Genomic DNA, 24,416 nt, shown 5'->3' with positions numbered 1-24,416 from the left:
AGTGCCACCTTCTCTGCTGCATCATTTACCAGGAAAAACTTTGGCAGTAAACATTCAACATTTATAGCAAACCCAGGATCTGACCACTTTTTGCCTCTTCCACAGCGACTACTCTAGTTCCAGTCACCAACATGTCCCATGTGGATTAGTCCTGTGAGTGGTCTCCCAGATTCCACTCTTGATCCCCTACTGACTACTCCTAACAGGACAGCCAGAGTATCCTGCTTAGCTTTATTTTCATGCAGAGTAAAAGTTGAAGTCCTTTAAAGGGCCTGAAAGACCTTGGACCTCCCTGGCTTCTCCTTCTACTCCTTCAGTTCTTCCTTGGCACACTCCCAACCTCGTGGTGTTTGCACTTCTTAATGATTATTTTGCTTTCTTTTACTTGTTTGGAATGATTTCTGTCCAAGTTGAGGAGTTCCCTGGCCATTTTAAGTGTTCCCTCTTGCCCCATGCTCCTCATTTTTCTTTCCTCTTTCATTTCTGTACCAATTTTGACCGTTTAATTTACCTCATAACTTGCTTATTTACCCTCCTCCAACACTCACACCCCACCACCATGATGCCCAGAATATAAACTCAATGAGAACAGGTTTGTTTTTAATTGATGTAGTCTCTGAATCTAGGATGATTTGTCACACATAATAGCCAATAAATATTTATTAGATAACAAAAGCAATGAATAAATTACCGACATCCCATGTTTACACGGGGATCTATGTCAGACTCTGCACATCAATCAATGCTCTTTAAAATTTGATTAGGTACATATGCATTCATTCAACTTCTCTAGAGACACACTAGTGAGCAGACACTTAACATGTACACATATAAATAAGTGAACGTATTTTATAAAATGATATGTGCTTTGAAGGGAAGAAACAGCACAGTGATAGAGAATAAGTTGGAGGATTCAACTTAAATGAATGGCCTGAGAAGGCATTAAACCAGAATGTGCAGAATGTAGAGTTTGCCATGTATGGAGTTCAATTTTCCTGAAGCAGGAAAAGGCATTTGAGGACTAAAATGGATAGTGAGGTGTGCCAATACCATGTGGGGACTTACAGACATCAGTCGCAATTCAGCATTTGCTTGAAGGTGTCTGAGTAAAGCATAAATTTAGAGACAAGAGTATCTTAGGTGATTGTGAATAATTGTTCAAGAAAGATAAGATGATATAGTTTTTGTAAGGTATCATGAAACAAAAACCATACATAGAACATCATTTGGAATAGCAAAAGACAGTCAGATTCTCTTTCTTTTCCTGCTACTATATCTCTAGAGTCTCCAAACATTTAGATTTAGGATATTTTGGTTTTGATAGGAAAAAGAAAAAAAAAAAAAAGAAAAACCATGTGTTCTAACACACATACATTAACATGAAGGAGTAAAAGAAAAATTCCAAATAAAGTGTGAAACCTGCTGCGTTAGAGTTTTTAAGTAATTAATTGCCATTGATATTAAATTTAAGCCATATTTCTTTTATGTGATACCCCAGATGAAAGTGCAGATACAAATAATGCAAATATTTTTGTAGTTTTTTTATTAATAAAAACATCACAAATACTACCAGTAGTACATAACAGAAATGCAGCAGTAGTGAATAAAACATTAATCTATAGTTCCATAATCAAAGGTTATCAAGTTGTCAAAATCAGCATTGGAGGCCAAAGTAATTTGACATCTTCTATCTACATCTTTCTTGAAAAATTAAAACTATATTTATGTTCTGTCATATAAAGATTCTCTGTCTATAGTGTTAGCTTAATTTCATTGAATTTCCAATGCTTGGAGATTCTAGAATTAAATGTAGAGTTATGTTTAAGTTTTATTAGTCTGTTGAAAAATGAATACTGTAAAAGAAACTAGCAGAATAAATGACAGAATTAATACTTAAGCAATTCAGTGTTGCCTAGTGACAGTGTGTGTGAGACTTTTGCCTTCTGGAAAATATTTTCAAGGTTGGTGTAAGTCTGAAATGCTTTGTGAAATCACTGAATAGTTTCCTAGACTATAATGAGTACTTCAAAATATCTACAATTTTATTTTTGTGGTTGTTTAAAAATGATTAATAGTTTAAAAAATTGTCAAATTATATCTTCTTTATAAAAGCAGTTGTTTGGTTTTTTTCAAAAATTTTTCAGAAGTTCTCCTAAGCCTCTTACAAATAAGGAGTCTTTTCTGAAATATCCTGTCTATCTTAATATACAGAGTGCTTGGAAATAACTGAATGTTACTAAAGATATTAAACCAATAAGGAAGGGTTGGCTGAATGAATTTAATGCTCTCCAGCTTTCATTTCTCTCTCTGCCCTTAAAGAAATAGGATTCTCACAATCTCAGCTTCTAACTTACACAGCCTTAGGGAGGAAAATGTATACCTTTTAATAGATTTCTCATTTATATAGTCACTTTTATTCATATATGTGTATTATAATTAACACAAATGGACCCATATGATTTCTTAAAAATAGTTTTAGGAAAAATGAGCACACATTTCAAAATCACTCATTGTCACTAATGGTAATGTAATTATCCATGGTTTCCTTGATGTAGATACTGGTTTCAGTTCCTGGTTTCCTGAAACACAGCAATGTCTTTTCTCCCATGGAAATAACGTCTAGGAAAGAACTAGATTGTCTAATGAGGTCATAGCAGTGTACAGCATCTGTGAATCTTCCTGGTGCAAAGTTCAACACAGTCCAGGGAAAGACCAAGTTCTCATTTATTACCATGCACACCCTCAGAATGAACTGAAGGGGGCAATATTTACCAAGAAAATTCAGTAAGGCAGTACTTTGTGTTTTTTTTTTTTTTTTAATTTTATTTTATTTTTAAACTTTACATAATTGTATTAGTTTTGCTAAATATCAAAATGAATCCGCCACAGGCATACATGTGTTCCCCATCCTGAACCCTCCTCCCTCCTCCCTCCCCACACCATCCCTCTGGGTCGTCCCAGTGCACCAGCCCCAAGCATCCAGTATCGCGCATCGAACCTGGACTGGCAACTTGTTTCTTACATGATATTCTACATGTTTCAATGTCACTCTCCCAAATCTTCCCACCCTCTCCCTCTCCCACAGAGTCCATAAGACTGTTCTATACATCAGTGTCTCTTTTGCTGTCTCGTACACCAGGTTATTGTTACCATCTTTCTAAATTCCATATATATGCGTTAGTATACTGTATTTATGTTTTTCCTTCTGGCTTACTTCACTCTGTATAATAGGCTCCAGTTTCATCCATCTCATTAGAACTGATTCAAATGTATTCTTTTTAATGGCTGAGTAATACTCCATTGTGTATATGTACCACAGCTTTCTTATCCATTCATCTGCTGATGGACATCTAGGTTGCTTCCATGTCCTGGCTATTATAAACAGTGCTGCGATGAACATTGGGGTACACGTGTCTCTTTCCCTTCTGGTTTCCTCAGTGTGTATGCCCAGCAGTGGGGTTGCTGGATCATAAGGCAGTTCTATTTCCAGTTTTTTAAGGAATCTCCACACTGTTCTCCATAGTGGCTGTACTAGTTTGCATTCCCACCAACAGTGTAAGAGGGTTCCCTTTTCTCCACACCCTCTCCAGCATTTATTATTTGTAGACTTTTGGATCGCAGCCATTCTGACTGGTGTGAAATGGTACCTCATAGTGGTTTTGATTTGCATTTCTCTGATAATGAGTGATGTTGAGCATCTTTTCATGTGTTTGTTAGCCATCTGTATGTCTTCTTTGGAGAAATGTCTATTTAGTTCTTTGGTCCATTTTTTGATTGGGTCATTTATTTTTCTGGAGTTGAGCTGTAGGAGTTGCTTGTATATTTTTGAGGTTAGTTGTTTGTCAGTTGCTTCATTTGCTATTATTTTCTCCCATTCTGAAGGCTGTCTTTTCACCTTGCTAATAGTTTCCTTTGATGTGCAGAAGCTTTTAAGGTTAATTAGGTCCCATTTGTTTACGGACACCTTATCTTTGACAAAGGAGGCAAGAATATACAATGGATTAAAGACAATCTCTTTAACAAGTGGTGCTGGGAAATCTGGTCAACCACTTGTAAAAGAATGAAACTAGACCACTTTCTAACACCATACACAAAAATAAATTCAAAATGGATTAAAGATCTAAACGTAAGACCAGAAACTATAAAACTCCTAGAGGAGAACACAGGCAAAACACTCTCTGACATACATCACAGCAGGATCCTCTATGACCCACCTCCCAGAATATTGGAAACAAAAGCAAAAATAAACAAATGGGACCTAATTAACCTTAAAAGGCAGTACTTTGGAAACAGGAACACTGTAACATTATTTAAGAAATCATTTTTATTTGCCAGCCAAGGCAATGGCAACCCACTCCAGTACTCTTGCCTGGAGGATCCCATGGACGGAGGAGCCTGGTGGGCTGCAGGCCATGGGGTCACTGGGAGTCAGGCACAAATGAGCGACTTCACTTTCACTTTTTACTTTCATGCATTGGAGAAGGAAATGGCAACCCACTCCAGTGTTCTTGCCTGGAGAATCCCAGGGACAGGGGAGCCTGGTGGGCTGCCATCTCTGGGGTCGCACAGAGTCGAACATGACTGAAGCGACTTAGCAGCAGTAGCAGCAGCAGCAGCAGTACCATTACACATACACACACACACACACACACACATACACACTACACAACTACTAAAGGGAAAAAGTTTAAAACCGTGGATTGCAGTTGGGTTGTATTTATAAATTATAATAAGTTGTTTTTATCCAAACTTAAGTACCCTCTACCTGGCTCAAGTTTAGAAAACCATTTGCTTCTCTGTTAAATGCAGTCCATGGAAATTCCCTCACATGGTGGACTCTGGTTGTATTCATACACCAAAAATGATTTTTCCTTATAATTAGGTTAATATGGTAATTGGTAGGATAGATAAATTAGGCTTTGTGGTACCATTCCTTTCAAGAGTTTTTATTTCAGGTTACTTCTAACACTTAGGAAAATTCTTGCAATAAAATCATAAACTTTGCTACAAAAGTATATCAGTGTATGTCAAAATGCTATTTGATGACAAGTATATCAAAGATAGTTTATTATTTGGAAAAAACTAAATAAATGAACATAAGTGAAAGTGTATATGCATATAACTTCATTCATGTAACATAGTATCCAATAAAATGAAATGATTAGCATGTACACAGCTGAGATTTTTGGTTGCCCTGCCAGAAGAAAATAAGAAAAAACAAAAGCAAAACGTAACGGAGATACATAGCTGCTCATTTTGTATGAGTAGTCACCCAACCCTAGTTGGTCTGTTCCAGAAAGTATTGATTGTTCAACTTCTCCTCTATTTCCCCGGATAACTTGAACTGCAGCAAAATTCCCTAGTCTCCCACTTCTACTATTTAGCTCTTCAGTTTCTTCTCCAGTCTAAAAACCCTCTGGAGGATTGGAGTAAGTAGTATAGTATGGATGAAGTAGTAATTGAAAGATTGAGTTTAGGAAGGTTAATTTTTGAGAGTTTCATCTTGGGATTTTTTTTGGGATACACTCAATAATATCTTTGTTATGTATGTATAAAAGCTTACATAATTAGTTCTATACAAGTGCAATAATATACATATAATATCACCACTACAAAATAAATGAGATGTCAGATTATACATACTATCTCCATAGCATAATTATCCTACTCCAAAAATGATGCTACTATTCTCATATGTATGGTTAGAGGACTTCCATGCTGTGGATGAATGGATAGTTCAGTTTACTGCTTCCTTTGGGTTTTACAACTCTAATTCTGAGACTCCTGTTCAAAAGTAGCTTTCTTTCTGCATACAGTATCTGCTGTCAAGGCTGCACTTTCTACTGCTCTGGTTGTCCAGCTATCTCTAATGTTGCTACAGTAATTATAATAATCAGATTTTCAGTGTTCCCCCATTCAGTATCATAAGTAATAAATTCCCTATAACTATTCCTTTTCAGAAAACATGCTGTTTCCTCTGATTCTCAAAAGAGGTATTACTACTATTAGGTTGTTACTGATTTCTAAAACAGTAAGAAGGAATTCTCTTGGTTTAGATGTTCATGTCTTTTTTAATGTGACTGATGAAATTTAAGAAGCTCTTCTACAACAGGATATCAGGTTATAATGACCATCTATGGACAGGGAGGCCTGGCGTGCTGCAATTCATGGGGTCGCAAAGAGTCGGACACGACTGAGCGACTGAACTGAACTGAACTGACGAGCCTTTGGATTTACAGTATCTGCAAGCACATGGCAATCCAATAACACAGGCAAAATAGCACTTTGTTATGGCCACAGAAGAATGTTGAATTATTGCAGATTATTATGATTGTAGTACATCTTTCAGTTGGGTATTTTCATGCAACCACTCCCTCAACAAAATTATAAAGTTCATGAATAATGAGAGCACATCTTTTTCTTTTCACAGAATTCTTTGTATTTGTTTGTCTTGCATCTCTATGTGAAACAACTTTTTAAATAAACTATGAAAACCTAGGAGAGAGGATGAAATGGTAGAAAGGGATCAACGATTTTTAAATTAAATTCATACTGGTAGGTCTTTGGAAGAAAGGAAAAACAGAATTTGTATTTACTGGAATCAGACCACAGTGAGCTGACTGTTTGAAACTAAGTTTTGAATTATTAATGCTGAAAAATGTTTTCTATAAATGTGGGCAGTAGGAAAAAGTGGAAACAAGCATAGTAGTCCTTAGTCTAAATATATAATATCTTGGTTATTTAAGACCTTGTCTGTGTACATAAAGAAAACAACCACAAAATTAAGCACTATAAGTCAAAATAGCTATAGTTAGTTCCTGTGAATTGGTATAAAGATACATACTACATTAATGTCATTCTCCAAGTTATATATTGTACACATGGCTCAGACAGTAAAGACTCTGCCTGCAATGCAGCAGACCCAGGTTCAATCCCTGGGTCGGGAAGATCTCCTGGAGAATGAATTGGCAACCCACTCCAGTATTCTTGCCTAGAGAAGTCTCTAGACAGAGGAGCCTGGTGGGCTACAGTCCATAGGGTCACAAAGAGCTGGACACAACTGAGTGACGAACACTTCACTTTCACACATATATACGTAAAATTTGACATTTTGAATTGTGTCAGATTTGATGCAGAAATTTAAAACCAACATGAATGAAACCTGTCTAGACTTTCACATGGACTCAAAGTTCTGGGTGAGTTTATAAACTACCCTTCTCATCAGTCCTCTGAAAGACAGAAGACCCTGAGATCTCCTTTTCACACAGTCCTCAGTCCCAAGCTGGACCAGAAACAATCCATTCCCAAGGCAAGTGTGGCTTCACGTCCTGGTTTCTACTCACAGAGTCTTTCCACCCAGACTTAGTGGTGTACACATGAACAAAAGAATGTCAATGAGCTGTCCATTATAGGACTAAAGTCAACTCTTGGCTAAGGATGAAGACTGAAGTACTTACATGAAAACTAGCTTTCTAAGGACTATGAAGTCGTGCTATTTACACAATGATATATCCTTTTCCATTGAACATAAAGTCAAACCTTATATTAAGATAAAACATTTTCTGGCCTCAACCATACTGATAATAAACTATGGTACAAAATGAGCCTCTCAATCTGTTAGCATGACATTTTACTTTTCTTGGAGGAGATTAGGTTTGAATTTGTATTTTATGTGATTCTATCTCCTTCTCTGCCAGTGAAGCAACTGAAGTTGTCTGTGTCCAAATTCTATGGTGACTCGAAAATCCACAGTTTCAGCTGTGCTCTTAGACATCAGTTCCTTTATTGGAAAAGTAGCCACATTCAAACATTTCTGCTGAAATAAAGGTAGTTATCTGACTTGTTGGTGAATAAACAGTCTGCCCTGAAACTGTCCTGTGACAGTTTGACACAGTGAACAAGAGTAAGATTCTATTTAAGTAGCAGGACTCACAGGAAATTAGAGAGTAGGAGAACATGGCTTAGCAAAAGTTCTTATTTTGACAATAGCCATCATTTGTCCTTTGAATCTAGGTCCTAATAATGGTGATAAATACATCTTTGCTTAAAGTTACCTATTTGACAGACAGGAAAAAATGGAAAAAAACCAACAAATTCTTTCCTATTAGGTGGTTTTAAGTTAGTATATTAGGCTGCAGACTGGCAATACAAAAAGCATCCTATTAAATCACATCATAAATGATCCATGTAGAACAGTTTATTTTTCATTAGCAAGGTGAGGAGGTGTGGGGCCAAATAAATCAAAATGAACAAGGCAATAACCGTTCCTCCCACAATATCACCATAAATGTGGAAGTGATAAAGGAAACAATTTAAAGAATGTTTTATTGACGAACTCATTTTTATGTTAGAAAAACTTCATGCCTCTGGGAAAGAGTTAGCCTATTATTTTATGTGAAAAGTAAAATTTAAAATACAAAGTTAGATTTATAAAGCAGGTCCAGGAAGTACTAGTAATTAACTCAAAATATCAGAAGTGCAAAAAAAAAAAAAAAAAAAAAGGAAACTCTTAAAAATAACTTCTGACATGAACCCAATGGTTGCAAACATTAACATCCAGAAAGTAACATTGTCTCTACAATCTTTTAGATTCATAATAGCATAGATTTCACAGAAATGTAACATAATTATAAATTCTTGAAAATACACATTACTGAAAATTGGCAATAACATCCTCATAGGCAGTGAGAATCCCATAGTTCAAACATCTCTTCTTTAACTTTGAATAGGTTATATCACCACTTTAGCTGTTGTTGGCCATACATAGATTTTCGTAATGCTGTAAAGCAACTAGATATGAGTTAGTGACGACCTTCCAATATATATTTTTTCTAAATCTTATATGAAATAAGGAGGACTTAGGAGAAGCTTTTCTCTGTGTTTAGGCAAAGGGATCAAATGTCAAAACTCCATAACAAACAGCAACCAACTCTGCCTCTTATATTTGGATTCTTTCTACTTAAAAATTGGAGGAGGAAATGATGACCCACTCTAGTATTCTTGCCAGGAAAATCCCATGAGTAGAGGAGCTTGGCAGGCTACAGTCCATGGGGTCGCAGAGTCAGACACGACTAAACATGCATGCTACTTAAAAACAGCCTACTCTTATGAAAGATTTGGCTTAATTTTTTTCTCCCCCAGGTAAGAGTAGATGTGTAAGTAGTGAAAAATTGAGCAACCATATGAAAATGTGATACGGTAGATGGGAAGGTGTATGATCGCTAAGGAAGTAAGAAACCTGGGGGTTTTGAGAGCAAACCAGATGGGATCACCCCCAAGCAATTTTTCCGAGTTATAGCTAAACTGTTGATGCACTGAATGACATCTTCTAAAGAAACCTGGAAAGTGTTCACCATTTGTGAATTACACTTCTAAAATATTCTCACTTCTAATATATTCTTTATAAGTGAGAAGATAGGGTAATTCATGAGGCTTGTAGACCATATACAAAATCGGATCCTATCAGTTAAAATTCTTTACCAACGTTCCCATTTCTTTAGGACAAAGTTAAAACTCATTCACTTAACTAGAACTTTCTTTACTCTAGTAAATATATAGAACTTTTTTTTATCCTAGCCCCAAGTTCTCAGCGTCTTTCACTCTACCCCTCAGTCCTCTACACTCAGCCTATTTAAAGCAAACAAAAACACGTATTCAGGGCTTCAGCCACCTAAACAACTTCTATGAACCCCACAGTGTGACTGGTTTTGTTTTGTCTCTGGGTACTTGCCTATGCTAAGAATAGCCTTTATTACTTCTTTCCTTGTTAATTCCTCATCCTTCTAGTCTCATCTCAGTTTACACCTAATTCAGAAAGCCTTTCCTATCTTCACCAGTTTAACTAGGTTTGGTAGGCATCCTTTTATGGAACTCTAACAACTTTGTGACTTCAACATAAATTTGGGGTTCAGCATAAACTCTTGTAAATGTCCATCTGAAAATTTGAATGTCCTTCTGGATTCATTAAAGAAAGAGACTATATCCTTGTAGTTTTTGTCCGTATAACCTCTATGTTTAGCATGGTATATGGCATGTGCTCAATGAATATATATGGCTGTGGAATTGAACTGAAATCTCAATGGAAATGTTGAAATGCATAGATAAAGTGAACATAATGACAGGATTTTGTATCATAAAACAATAGGAGAAAAAGTACCTACAAGTAATGACATTCATGAAAAAAGGGTAAATTTAAATGTTTACATAACAGCACACAGTATCTAGGAATTAATAAAATTTAAATCATTAACATCAATTGGCAAACATGATTTCATAGGTGATATTAGCATATATATTGCATTTTGGGCCAAGGTATCTTTATGTATCTAGAATATTTTTTAAACTTAAAATTTTTATTCTTTAAAAGTATATGAATATTTTATGCTCATGGAGAAGAAAAAATTCTAGGATTTCTATATCCAGTAGAACCCTGTTTAGCATTTCAATATTTGTTTTCTACTACAACAATTTTCCCTGCTTGTTTGTTTGCTTTTGTTTTTTTAAAAGAAAAATCTAGAAGTTTATGCTATTTTGAGTGTTTGAATACAGATTTTTATATCTATAACCAGGTTTCCACATCAATATATCTGCATCACGCAAAAAAAAAAAAGTATATAGGTAATAATATGAAGATTGAACCACCTGAAAGGAAGAATTTGTTTGGTTAAAATGGGGAGGAGTAGGTATGATATGCCAATGGAAGAGTATTATAAACAACTCAGATAATATGTAAATAGTAATTTCCTAAAACATCTTGGAAGACAGGCAATATGCAATAGTAAAATGTTTACCTTCTGAAAGTGTGCAACCTAGAATATTGAAGAACAGAACTTTCAAACAGAAGTCTGTAGGTCAGCATTTATCTAAAAAGCCAGCATGCTTACTTAAAATCCAGCTTTCTAGCCCCAAACCAGATTCTCTAAAAAAGAATCTCTGAGGCTGGCTTCATGGGCTGGCAAACAAGGGGCCCATGCATGGTTTAATGTTCTGTTATTATCATCTTGAAATTTCTAAAGACTTCTAAACAAGGGGCTTCACACTTTCATTTTAGCATGCTCTGCTATGATGTGGCTGTCCCTGGGAATGAACACTCCAAAGTCAGCATTTTAAACACCCACTGCACCTGATTTCAATTCAGATATCTGCAGACCACACTGTGATACATGCTGAAGACTGAGAACAGGTGACATTGAAGGTAAGAAAGCAAAGAAAAGAAATGTTACTGTGGACATACTTTTTATCTCTAGGAAGAAGGGGCTATGAGATAGTAACCATGTCATCCTAGTGTTTATAAAAGCCCAGGGGTCAGACTCAGAAAAGCCAACCACTAAGAACATCCCCAAAGTTATGAGACAGGTGGGATTGTACATTTGGTCTGAAAACAATCAGAGATTCTAAGTTACTATGAATTTAATGTGAGCCCTGACCAAATGTATTAATCAAAAATCAAAGATAAAACATTCATGACTGAACAGGGAGTTCCCAAAGCTCAGACATTTAAGACTGAGAAGACACAATAATATCAAAGACTGAGAGAATATGAAGGAAGTCTACAAAGGCCTAGAGCATTTGAAAGTTCTAGGGCAAAATAGCAAGGACTTTTGAATAGATTAAGTAGAAAAGGAAAGGGATTCAAATAGAATCAAAATCCAACAAGGAGAACCTTGTCCAAGAATCTGACGAGATAATCAATCAGTTCTAAGGAATAAAGCTTTCCCAAACTGAGCCCACAATTCTCCCTGAATTCTAGTACAAATACAGGGACACAACTTAGATCATTGGCGCCCTGCTAGGGTAATAGCAACCACATAGACCCTGGGCCAAATACAGAGGAGGTGCTTCATAGATGTTAAGTAAACTTGTAACTATATATTTGCTAATACATGGAAGCTCTACCTTAGGCTGCCCCAGATTAAAAAACTGCATTCAGCTGGAGTGTTCCATAGAACCAAAAATCTCAGCAGCTTCGCCACTGACTTTTCCCAAATATTGATTAATTTCATCAAGCTCACATCGGCAATTTGAACACTTATGTATAAATTTTTAGTTTCAGCTTCACTGGTTATTAACTGGCCTGGACCCCTGATAAGTAGTCTTTCTGGGCTATGTTGCAGAAAGACTCACTTGCTTAAAACAATCCACACCTCTGGGGAAAAGTTTGCAATTTATGACAAAAAAATATAGTGTTAAGGAACAAAGCAGAGAGAATAGATTTATTCGTATTCTGTTTTGCTTTTTTCCATCAAAGAAAATAATTTTCAAGCTGGCAAATCTAGAACAAACATCATTAGGAGGGAATTGAAGCGCAAGATAGGTGCAGAGATAATCAGGGAGTGCTTTACAGCTTTAAATTAATTCAAGCCTTCAGGCCCAGATAAATTATATCCCAGGATATTTAAATAACTTGCAGATGTGATCAAGAAAGTATTGTTGTTAAACTCTAAGAAATCACAGAGAAGAAGGTGGCCCCAGAAGTCTAGAAATGGGTAAATTCAATCCCTGTTTCTTACAGTGGATGTGTGGGTGAGGGGCAGAGGAAACAGATTCAAAAAATTAAAAACTCAATGTAAGCTTCTAGTCAAGATTTTGAACAATGGTTAAGCAGTCTATGAGTCAAGAGCTCCCTTGAATGCAGAGAACTGTTTCTGAAGCTCAGCATTAAATCATAATCACTTAAAAAAGTATTTATTTATTTAAATTGGAGGCTAATTATTTTGAAATATTGTAGTGGTTTTTGCAAAATCACTTACTTTTTTGCTCACAGGTCGCATCCTTGTGGTGGGCTGTGGACGCTGCTCCATGGCATCCTCACTCCAGAACTCAAGCCACCATTTGAAACACTGCTCCTAGAGGCAGAGAGAAAGAGAGAAACCTGTGTTGGACTGGCAAATCCATTTTTAACAGCTACCACCTGGGGTGGATAGCCTCCCGGTTCCTGCCATTGCCCTAACAAGTCACATGGCTACACCTGCCTTCAAAGAGTGAAGAGGAAATGTGAACTTGCCTGGTATCCAGGAGGAAGACCAGAAAATCTACTCCAAAGTACCAGTGGCTACCGTAGTCATCTTATTGTGTACAATGGAAATTTTAATAGCTATCTGTTAGGTGGGTTATGGGCTTCCCCCATGGTGCTAAGAGTCAGACATGACTGAGCGACTTCACTTTCACTTTTCACTTTCATGCATTGGAGAAGGAAATGGCAACCCACTCCAGTGTTCTTGCCTGGAGAATCCCAGGGATGGGGGAGTCTGGTGGGCTGCCGTCTATGGGGTCGCACAGAGTCGGACACGACTGAAGCGACTTAGCAGCAGCAGCAGCAGCATGGCTCAACTTAAGACCTGCCTGCAATGCAAGAGAGGTGGATTCAGTCCCTGGATGGGGAGATCTCCTGGAGAAGGAAATGACAACCCATTCCAATATTCTTTCCTGGGAAATCACATGGACAGAAGAGCCTAGAGTCTTGAGAGCATAGAGCTACAGTCTATGGAGTCTCAAAAGAGTCGCTCACAACAAAGTGACTAAACAACAACAATAGGTGCGTTATAATACAATTACTATATATATATATAGCTATCTTTTTTTTGTTGTTTTAACAAGGAGATGTCATAACATTGTTTTTCTGAGTCAATTGAAATTTAATGCTGAGCCACCAGTGCGTAAGCTGGTGAGTAATTTAATACTAATTCTGTTTTTGGTGGGATTGTTTTGAGAATGACAACATTTATCTCCTTAAGGTCGCACAAGTATTGGGAATTCCCTAGCAGTCCAGTGACGTCCAGGACGTCCATGGCGTCCAGGACGCCATGCTTCCACTGCAGAGGGCAAGAGTTCAATCTCTGGTCAGGGAATTAAGATCCTGCATGCCTTGCTGTGCTAGCAAAAAATAAATAAAATCAGTCCTTAAAAAATAATGTTGCACAAGTATCCAAAGAGCTTTCATTCTGCCTTGAAAGTAAAGAAAGATCCTCTGCTCTTCATTATATCATGGTCACAGCTAAGAAATAAATTACCCAATCCTTTGTGATCCATTAGAAAATGGACTTTGCACCTTGCAGCCACCCCTTTGGAAGTCCTGTTCCTGCCTTAGGTTACTACACAGGAACATAATTTCCACCATTGTGGTTATACACCTTCTATCATAGTCTTAAGGAATACTTTAATACTATGGTTCTATCTGGCCTTCCCTGGTGGCTCAGGGGTAAAGAATCTGCCTGCCAATGCAGGAGATGCAGGTTTGATTCCTGGGTCAGGAAGATTCCCAGGCAACCCACTCCAGTATTCTTGCTTGGAAAATCCCATGGACAGGGGAACCTGGAGGGCTATAGTCCATGGGGTCTCAAAACAGCTGGACATGACTAAGCAACTAAACAGCAACAATAGTTCTATCCAATGCTACTTACTCCATACCTCCCACCACATGGGGTCTCTCTCCTATTCTACTCTAGAAGGAACTAGCTTAATCCATTAAATGGATTTCTGCTTTCAGAAACGAGACGTGGAGAGAGGAGGTTGTGATTTAGCAACATCTGCTTTAAACCTGCAATATTAATACCCCTGAAGCAAGGCAAGAAAAGCCTGGCTGAAGCCTTGTTAAAGGGAAGAAATACATGGGAGCAAAATACAAGTTGGTGATACAACAAATCATCTTTAAAAATTGTTCAAAGTAATATATGCAGTTTAGTGATTAAATGTAAACATAATAGAATCAAATACAGTACCTGACAGTAGGCTTTCAGTAAATGACAGTTTCTATTATAGACTGTCAAATCATGTCTAATTGGCCTTATTTCTATGTTTAAAACAGTTACTCAACTGATTATTTGAAGGATGATGTGGTCAAAGTGTCTCTGCTCTATGGATTGGGGGAAATAAGCTCTGTGATTTTAGGACACAGAACATGGAATCTTACAACTAATTCTGTTCCTTCATTTGACCCATGAGGGTTCATAACACATGCAAACTTTTAACAGTCAGAAATGTTACATTGTTCCCTTTGATGAGTGTTACTATCCACTTCTCTTACTGTTTTTTTTTTTGTTTTCATGTTATCAAAACTAAACCATTGTATATGTATGTATTTATCACATTCTGAACTCTCATCAGGAATTATTTTTAATAACTCTAAGTTGAAAATTCTATTAGGCCACCTTCAGTTTTATTCAAATAATTGGAAATCATTTGGCCAGCAAAAATACCAAAATCTTGTATTTCACTTTGGAGGTTTTTTTTTTCTACTTCAGGTTTTTTGTTTTTTTGTTTTTTTTTTAATAGTTTGGGGTAGTGCACTATAGTACCATTTAGCATGGATGACAGGTAAAAATCTTTCTTTAGTAAAGTACAAGCTGGAGGCAGGGAATGAGAAAGGGGAGATAGGGAAGGAGTTGGTAAGTAACAGAACCTGAGAAGTTCATTCCAGGTAGATCAGTTTTAGGAAAAACTGGGCGGTCAGACAACTGATTGGCATGCCTGTGAACCCTTCAAAGGACTCCAGTTGAAAGACACCAGCATTATACCAACAGAAACCTTTAGGCTTAAAGTCATCTTGTTTGGGTTGAGCAGGCACCCCTGGAGTTCTTGGGGATTAACTTGAGAGAACTATTAGTAATATACATTCCTGCCAATCACTTAGGAAGGCTTAACTAAATTATTATTGGAAGGATTACATTCTGGTTTTCAAATTTATATACTTATTAAGTCTATAGAGAAATTTGAAATCAAGACTGACCTCAATTTATTATCAAGCTAGAGTGTAACAAGCAATTTCAGTCTTAATAGTCTGAGGAATAAGGACCAAGACTCTGAAAATCCTGAATTCTGACCAAAGCTTTCAACACTGTACTTCATATCCACTTTTTGACACTTGCCAAAAATGTCACTGATTCACTAAATAGAACCAGAAGCAATAAAAGTGAGAAGAAAGTTTTATTTCATTCCTTTTTAAAGTGTTATTTTCTTTATTCTAACCTTTTCTAGTATGAAATAATTGTTGATATGAGACTAAAAGAGAAAAAAACTGAGCTTTTTCTCTTTTTATAAGTTTACCATTTGCTTTTTCCAGGTTAAAGCCTCCTTTTATTTTATTTCATGTAACATAGAATTTCACTATAAATTTCAAAGTAGAATTGGAAGAGCAAATTATATACAAAGAAACTCACTATTGCAATATTTTGAAAAATAAAACCCTATAATCTATGAATGCTGCTGCTGTTGCTGCTAAGTCACTTCAATTGTGTCCGACTCTGTGCAACTCCATAGACAGCAGCCCACCAGGCTCCTCTGTCCCTGGGATTCTCCAGGCAAGAATACTAGAGTGGCTTGTCATCTCCTTCTCCAATGCATGAGAGTGAAAAGTGAAAGTGAAGTTGCTCAGTCATGTCCAACGCTTTGCAACCCCATGGACTGTAGCCTACCAAGCTCTTCCATCCATGGGATTTTCCAGGCATGAGTACTGGAGTGGGTTGCCATTTCCTACTCCATTAAATCCAATATAGTATCTATCAAAAGAGATTAAGTAACTGTCTCAGAAGATGTAGGGGTACAGAGTACAGATATGAACAAATTTCAGTTCAGTAGGTATGGAATGACCCCACTTATGTTATAAAATGTTTATATGCATACATTTATTTTGAAATGCATAGATGAATTCTCAGTTCAGTTCAGTCACTCATTTTTGTCCGACTCTTTGCGACCCCATGGACTGCAGCACGCTAGGCTCCCTGTCCACCACCAACTCCCAGAGTTTACTCAAATTCATGTCCATTGAATCGGTGATGCCATCCAACCATCTCATCCTCTGTTGTCCCCTTCTCCTCCCACCTTCAATCTTTCCCAGCATCAGGGTTTTTTTCAAATGAGTCAGCTCTTTGCATCAGGTGGCCAAAGTACTGGAGTTTCAGCTTCAGCATCAGTCCTTCCAATAAATATTCAGGACTGATCTCCTTTAGGATGGACTGGTTGGATCTCCTCGCAGTCCAAGGGACTCTCAAGAATGTTTTCCAACACCACAGTTCAAAAGCATCAATTCTTTAGTGCTCAGTTTCCTTTATAGTCCAACTCTCACATCCATACATGACTACTGGAAAAACCATAGCCTTGACTAGACGCACCTTTTTTGGTAAAGTAATGTCTATGCTTTTTAATATGCTGTCTAGGTTGGTTATAACTTTCCTCCAAGGATCATGCGTCTTTTAATTTCATGGCTGCAGTCACCATCTGCAGTGATATTGTAGCCCAAAAAAATAGGCTGTCACTGTTTCCATTGTTTCCCTATCTATTTGCCATGAAGTGATGGGACCAGATGCCATGATCTTAGTTTTCTGAATGTTGAGTTTTAAGCCTACTTTTTCACTCTCCTCTTTCACTTTCATCAAGAGGCTCTTTAGTTCTTTGCTTTCTGCCATAAGGGTGGTGTCATCTGCATATCTGAGGTTATTGATATTTCTCCCAGCAATCTTGATTCCAGCTTGTGCTTCATCCAGCCTAGTGTTTCTCATGATGAATTCTAGAAGGATAAATTAAAAACTGTGAACAGTTATTACTTCCTGGGAGTAGGATTTGGGATCTTACTGAGAAGGTATCTTTTTCTTTCCACCTTCCATCTTACTTTATGGCTGAAACTTTTGGATCAGTATATAATTATTGTATAAAAAAATTTACTTTTGATTGTATATACCCTCTCAAGGTTCCAGTCAGATATTAATATATGGTTTGTATGTTAATTCTATAATATAGCCTTGCTTTTAAACAATTAAGAAATGCTCATCACAATACATTTCAACATTAATCTTTTAAGGAATTCACTTCAAGGAGATAGCCACAATATAATAAAATAAGTGAGGAAACTGGAATAAGAAGAAACCAGAGAAGAAAACAAATTAAAGCTAAGGGTTAGTACACAAAATCTTATTAAGCAGTTCACTCCAGTTTTTGAAAACGGCTGTTGATAAGCTCTTTGCTTCCATGTATTCAAAGAAAATGGGCTTCCCAGTTAGCTTAATAGTAAAGAATCACCTGCCAATTCAGGGGACACAGGAAAAGCAGGCTTGATCCTAGGTCATGAAGATCCCCTGGAGGTGGAAATGGCAACTCACTCCAGTATTCTTACCAGGAAAATCTCATGGACAGAGGAGCCTGGAAGGCTACAGTCCTTGGGGTTACAGAGTTAAAAATGACTGACCAGTCAGAATGGCTGCTATCCAAAAGTCTACAAGCAATAAATGCTGGAGAGGGTGTGGAGAAAAGGGAACCCTCTTACACTGTTGGTGGGAATGCAAACTAGTACAGCCACTATGGAGAACAGTATGGAGATTCCTTAAAAAACTGGAAATAGAACTGCCTTATGACCCAGCAATCCCACTGCTGGACATATACACCGAGGAAACCAGAGTTGAAAGAGACATGTGTACCCCAATGTTCATCGCAGCACTGTTTATAATAGCCAGGACATGGAAGCAACCTAGATGCCCATCAGCAGATGAATGGATAAGAAAGCTGTGGTATATATACACAATGGAGTATTACTCAGCCATTAAAAAGAATACATTTGAATCAGTTCTAATGAGGTGGATGAAACTGGAGCCTATTATACAGAGTGAAGTAAGCCAGAAAGAAAAACACCAATACAGTATACTAACACATATATATGGAATTTAGAAAGATGGTAACAATAACCCTGTATGCGAGACAGCAAAAGAGACACAGATGTATAGAACAATCTTTTGGACTCTGTGGGAGAGGGAGAGGATGGGATGATTTGGGAGAATGGCATTGAAACATGTATAATATCATATACGAAACTAATCATCAGTCCAGGTTTGATGCAGGATATAGGATGCTTGGGGCTGGTGCACTGGGATGACCCAGAGGGATGGTATGGGGAGGGAGGTGGGAGGGGGTTTCAGGATGGGGAATATGTGTATACCAGTGTTGGATTCATGTTGATGTATGGCAAAACCAATACAATATTGTAAAGTAATTAGCCTCCAATTAAAATAAATAAATTTATATTAAAAAAATGACTGAGCATGCATGCACTCATACAAAGGGGGTAAAAATAATCAGTTTGAAGAATCATGTATCATCCTCCTTTTCTTAAGCCCTACAAGCAATTTCTTATTATTCTTACATACCCTGAATTATCTAAGTAAGAGAAGGCAAATTAAATTAATTTGATTCTAAGCCAATGAGATTTTTCTCTAGAGTATATCAATGACAGAAGAAAATTTTAATAGCCATTTTTTTAAATCTAAAGTAAACAATTTGGCTTTCTGACATATTTCATCACACAGAAAGAGATATGGATAGTTGGAGACTTGCTAATTCTAAACTAAAACTGAAGAAACTGTTTTGAAAAGATCAGTTCAAAAACCCTGAAGAAAGCTATGTTGCCCTAGTCAAATGCTATAGTATAGTGGGAACTTTCTTTTTATTCAGAAATTTAGGCCTTTCTCCCACTACAGCTGCTATCATTTTCTTCTAGCAATTTCAGACCCAGCTTTTCTTTTCAATATCTGACCATATGAAAAGCAAAGACATATCATATTAAATAAGCACAAATTTATATTTTAAATGGGTAAGACGTGTAGTGGCATATCAAAATGTTCTTGTTATATTTCAACCTTCCTTTTTTTTCGATTTAACAAAAACATACAAAATCAGCCATTTTCTCCTACTCAATTTAAACTCCACATCATCCATTACTATTTGTGGTTCCTTGTTGTTAGTTTCTATTTATTTAATTTTTTCCACTTCTAGTCCTATTCTGTAATAGTTTGTTTTGCAGGGCTTTTGGAAAAGACCTTAAGAAAAATGAGATGTTTCTTCAGCATTCTGATTTTATTTTTCTTTCACCAAATACAAAATGTGAAAAAAATCACTCAAGTGCAGTAGTGTGTTATAGTACAAATATAGATGGAGTCTGTTAAGGTTCAGAACAGGCTCTGTGCACATCCATATTTCGAGAAAAAAGAGAAAGGGAGAAAAGGAGAAGAGAAAGAAAGAGGAGGAAGAGGCCAAGAAATATAAAAATTGCATGAAAAACTGTGGCATATTTTAAATATTTTTATATATCAAAATAATATTTTAATTTAAATATGTAATGTCTGTATGAAAACTGCATTTAGAGATAACATAAAAAACATAAATTTGAAGCTCTTTGAGGATTGAGATGCGGGTCCAATGTCCTCCTGAACTTTCAGACCCACACATAAACCTTTCCCACCTTCTTCATCTCCTTCCTTAGCCTCATCCCTGCTCTGGCCTGTTTTCTTTCTTTCTTTTTCTTCTGGGATATTTTTTTCCCATTAATGCTTTTTAATTGATGGAAGTGTGTGCAAAGAAATCAATAACAACAGGGATTTTTTTTTGATGTAGGTAATATTTTTTGCAGTGTAGTAATTATAAGGCTAACATATGTTCGTCATAGAGCTTTAAGAAAATACAGAAAATTATAGAATAAGTCATAACCTTGAAGAAAATAATTTTAAAGCATCATTTAAAACTTTCCTAGAATGTTTTCCAAAGAAATTGCATATTTATTTTTTTTTCATTTGTAAAGTTAGTTGACAGATTAATCACCTCACATAGCTAATTTTTATGTTTACTGAAAACATTAAACACTTACTCTCTTATAAAATTTTAAATATATAATACAATGTTATTAACTATAATCACAGTGCTGTATATTAGATCTCCAGAACTTATTCATCCTGCATAAATGAAACCTTGTGCCCTTTGACCAGCATCTTCACATCCCTGCTGCTCACCTCACCACATCCCTATTAGCTCTTAGCAACTACCATTTTATTCTCTGCAACGGGTATTTGACTTTTCTAGATCCTACACAGAAGTGAGATCATATAGCATTTGTCTTGCTCTGTCTGGCTTATTTCACTTGGCATACTGCTCCTGCAGGCCCATCTGTGATGTTGCAAATAACAGGATCTCCTTCCTTCTTAAAGCTGAAATGCTCACCTATATCTATGTCTGTGTCTACATCACATTTTCATTATCTCCAATGGACGCTTAGGTTGATTCTGTATCTTGGCTAATGTGAATAATGCAGCAATGAGCATGGGAGTATGGTTATCTCTTTGAGACACTAATATCATTTCCTTTGTATATATACCCAGAAGTGGGATAGTGGGATTGGTGGGTAATATGGTAGCTCTATTTTTTTGTTTTTGAGGACTCTGCATACAGTTTTCCATAGCACTTTCACCATTTTATATTCCCACCAACAGTGTACAAATGCTTCATTTTGTTCATATTCTTATCAATAATTATCTTTTATCTTTTTAATAATGACTTTTCCAACAGGTGTAAGATCTCACTGTGGTTTTGATTTACATTTTCCTGTTGATTAATAACATTGACCTTCTTTTTTCATGTGCCATTTATGTCTGAATCATGAAGAAACATAATAAGGAGATTAAATCATCAATCAAAAGACTCCCAACAAAGAAAAGCCCAGGAGTTGATGGTTCCATGGGTGAATTCTACCAAATATTTGAAGAAGAATTAACACCAATCCCTCTCAAACTCTTTCAAAAAATTGAAGATGAATAAACACTTCAAAAGGCCAGCATTACCTTATATCAAAGTGAGAAAAAGACCATACAAGAAAACTTCAGACTAATATTCTTGATGAAATTAGGTACAAAACCTCCAACAAAAAAATTAGCAAATTGAGTTCAACAATACACTGGGAGGACCATATACCATAATCAAGTGGTATTTATCTTTGGGATGAAAGGATGGTTTAACATTCACAAGTCAATCAGTATGATACACCACATTAACAGAAGGAGAGATAAAAATCAGATGGTCATCTCAATAAGTACAAAAATAAGCATCTGAAAAAATTCAACATCCTCTCATTATAAACACTCTCAACAATGTGGGTAGAGAAAAACCATACCTGGACATAAGAAAGACCATATATGACATGCTCACAGCTAATATGATACTCAATGATAGAAAGCCGAAAGCTACCCAAGATGAGGAAAGGATGCTGACCATTCCTACTTCTACTGAAAATACCCCTGGAATTCCTAGCCAAAGGTATAAGAGGAAAAAGAAATAAAAGGCATCTAAATCAGAAAAGATGAAGTAAAATTATCTGTTTGCAGATGTCATGGTCTTATACATTGAAAACCCTATAGACTCCACCAAAAATACGTGTTAGAACTAATAAATGAATTTTGTAAATTTGCAGGATACAACATTCAGAAATCAACAATATTTCTCTACACCAACAATGAACTATCTGAAAAACAAATTAAGGAAATGATTCCATTTACAATAGCTTCAGGAATAAAGTAAAATAAAAATAGACACACAGATCCATGGAACAGAATAGAGAACCTAGAAATAAATCCAAACATTCATGGTCAATTGATCTTTGACAAAGATGTCAAGAACATACAGTGGGGAAAGGATAGTCCTCTTTAACAAATGGTATTGAGAAAACTGGATATCCACATGCAGAAAAATAAAATTGGACCAACTATCTCATATCATATATAATAGTCAAATCAAAATGGATGAAGATTGAAATGAAAGACGTGAAAATTTAAAACTAGTTTTACCATAAGGAAACACAAGGTAAAAGTTTCTTGAAATTCATCTGGGTAATGAATTTTTGGATATATACTCCAAAACACAGGAAATAAAAGCAAAAATGGAGAAATGGGATTATATCAAGGTAAGAATGTCCTGCACAGCAAACAAAGCAATTAACAGAGTTAGGAGATAGCCTATGGGGTGGAAGAAAATACTCACAAACATTTATCTGTTGTTGGCTATTTGCTAAGTCGTGTCTGACTCTTTGCGATCCCATGGACTGCAGCACACCAGGCCTCTTGTCCTTCACTATGTCCTGGAGTTTGTTCGAACTCATGTCCATTGAGTTGGTGATGAGATTTAACCACCTCATCCTCTATCGCCACCGTCTCCTCCTGCCTTCAATCTTTCCCAGCATCAGGGTCTTTTCCAATGAGCTGGCTCTTCATATCAGGTGGCCAAAGTATTAGAGCCTCAGCTTTAGTAGCAGTCCTTCCAGTGAATATTCAAGGTTGATTTCCTTTAGGATTGACTTGTTTGATCTCCTTGCTGTCCAAGGGCCTCTCAAGAGTTTTCTCCAGCACCACAGTTCAAAAAAACCAGTTCTTCAGTGCTCAGCCTTCTTTATGGCCCATCTCTCACATCTGTACATGACTACTAGGAAAACCATAGCTTTGACTATACAGACCTTTGTCAACATATCTAAAATATGTAAGAAACTCAAATAATTCAGTAGCAAGAAAATAATTAATTTGATTAATAGACAAAGAACCTGAATAGACACGTCTCAATATATACAAATGTTCTGCCTTGTATATGCAGGAGTAAGGCTGAGTCTTTTCAAAAGATAGCTGATTAGTGAAAGTTCTCCCAGTGGTTCTTATATTGGCAGTACCACGCAGCCTTTCAAAGGACATGTGTTTCTCTTCACAGCTCATGAAAGTGAAATTGAAAATTGCTCACTCCTGCCTGAGTCTTTGCAACCCTATGGACTGCAAGCTGCCAATCTCCTCTGTCCATGGCATTCTCCAGGCAAGAATACTGGAGTGGGTTGCCGTTTCCTTCTCCAGGGAAACTTCCCAACCCAGGGATTGAACCAGGGTCTCCTGCATCGCAGGCAGATTCTTTATACCTCACAGAGAAAATGTATTTCTCTCTACATTTCTCCAGAACCAGGACACAAGAACTCAGTTTCCAAACAGGAAATTAGGAAAGAGAGGAGGGAGAATTCCATATATGCCTGTGTGAATCTTTCTCATGTGTGCATTGTGGTAGGTACATATCTTAATACTCCAGACTATTCTTTGAGTTGTTAAAAATCCAGAAAAAATGAATTATTATCTAGAATTTAATACTGTACCAATAAAATTCCAATAGAATGTTTGGGTATATGAGAAACTGGTTCTAAAATTCATTTGGGAATCAAAATATGCAAGAATAAAAAGGATACTTTGAAAAAGGAATGAGTGCACATGAAAGAGAGAATAGAAACAGAGAGAGAAAAGAGGAAAATTTGATGTATCAAATACTAATGCTTATTATATATATAATCATTATGCTTATTATATGTTTAAAATGCTTATTATATATTTATTATATATATATAAAGTTAAAAGAATTAGAATGCTACTGGACAAAAAAAACAGATGAATTAATAGAACAGATTATATTTGGTCCAGCAATAAAGCCAAATGTATGAGAGAATATGATCATGATACAAGAGACTTTTCATACCGTAGAAAAATAGATTATTCAACAAATAGTGTTAGGACCACAATATAACTTCTAAAAGAAAAGTTTTTGTAGATACCTCCTTAATTTCTTATATGAAAAAATAGATTTCAGAAGAATCTTAT

The 24,416-nt window shown here is 36.4% G+C and overlaps 1 long non-coding RNA gene across 1 annotated transcript in view; it reads right to left on the bottom strand.

Moving 5' to 3' along the window:
- LOC147369923 (uncharacterized) overlaps positions 1-23,262 on the bottom strand; it is a 152,033-nt gene extending 128,771 nt beyond the window's left edge. The window contains exons 1-3 of the long non-coding RNA XR_015168111.1: positions 22,780-23,262; positions 17,340-17,500; positions 12,750-12,845 (exon numbers count right to left, since the gene is read on the bottom strand). This is a non-coding gene — a long non-coding RNA (uncharacterized LOC147369923). The remainder of the gene's footprint in view (positions 1-12,749; positions 12,846-17,339; positions 17,501-22,779) is intronic.
- Between the last annotated feature and the right edge of the window lie 1,154 nt (positions 23,263-24,416).

Source organism: Bos grunniens, chromosome 7 (assembly GCF_055505025.1).
Source record: "Bos grunniens cultivar Pamir isolate PY7600 chromosome 7, Bosgru_T2T1.0, whole genome shotgun sequence".
In the NCBI taxonomy this organism is placed as follows: Eukaryota; Metazoa; Chordata; class Mammalia; order Artiodactyla; family Bovidae; genus Bos; species Bos grunniens.
Note: the sequence above shows the minus strand (reverse complement) of the source record. Positions and strands in the feature narration are given on the sequence as shown.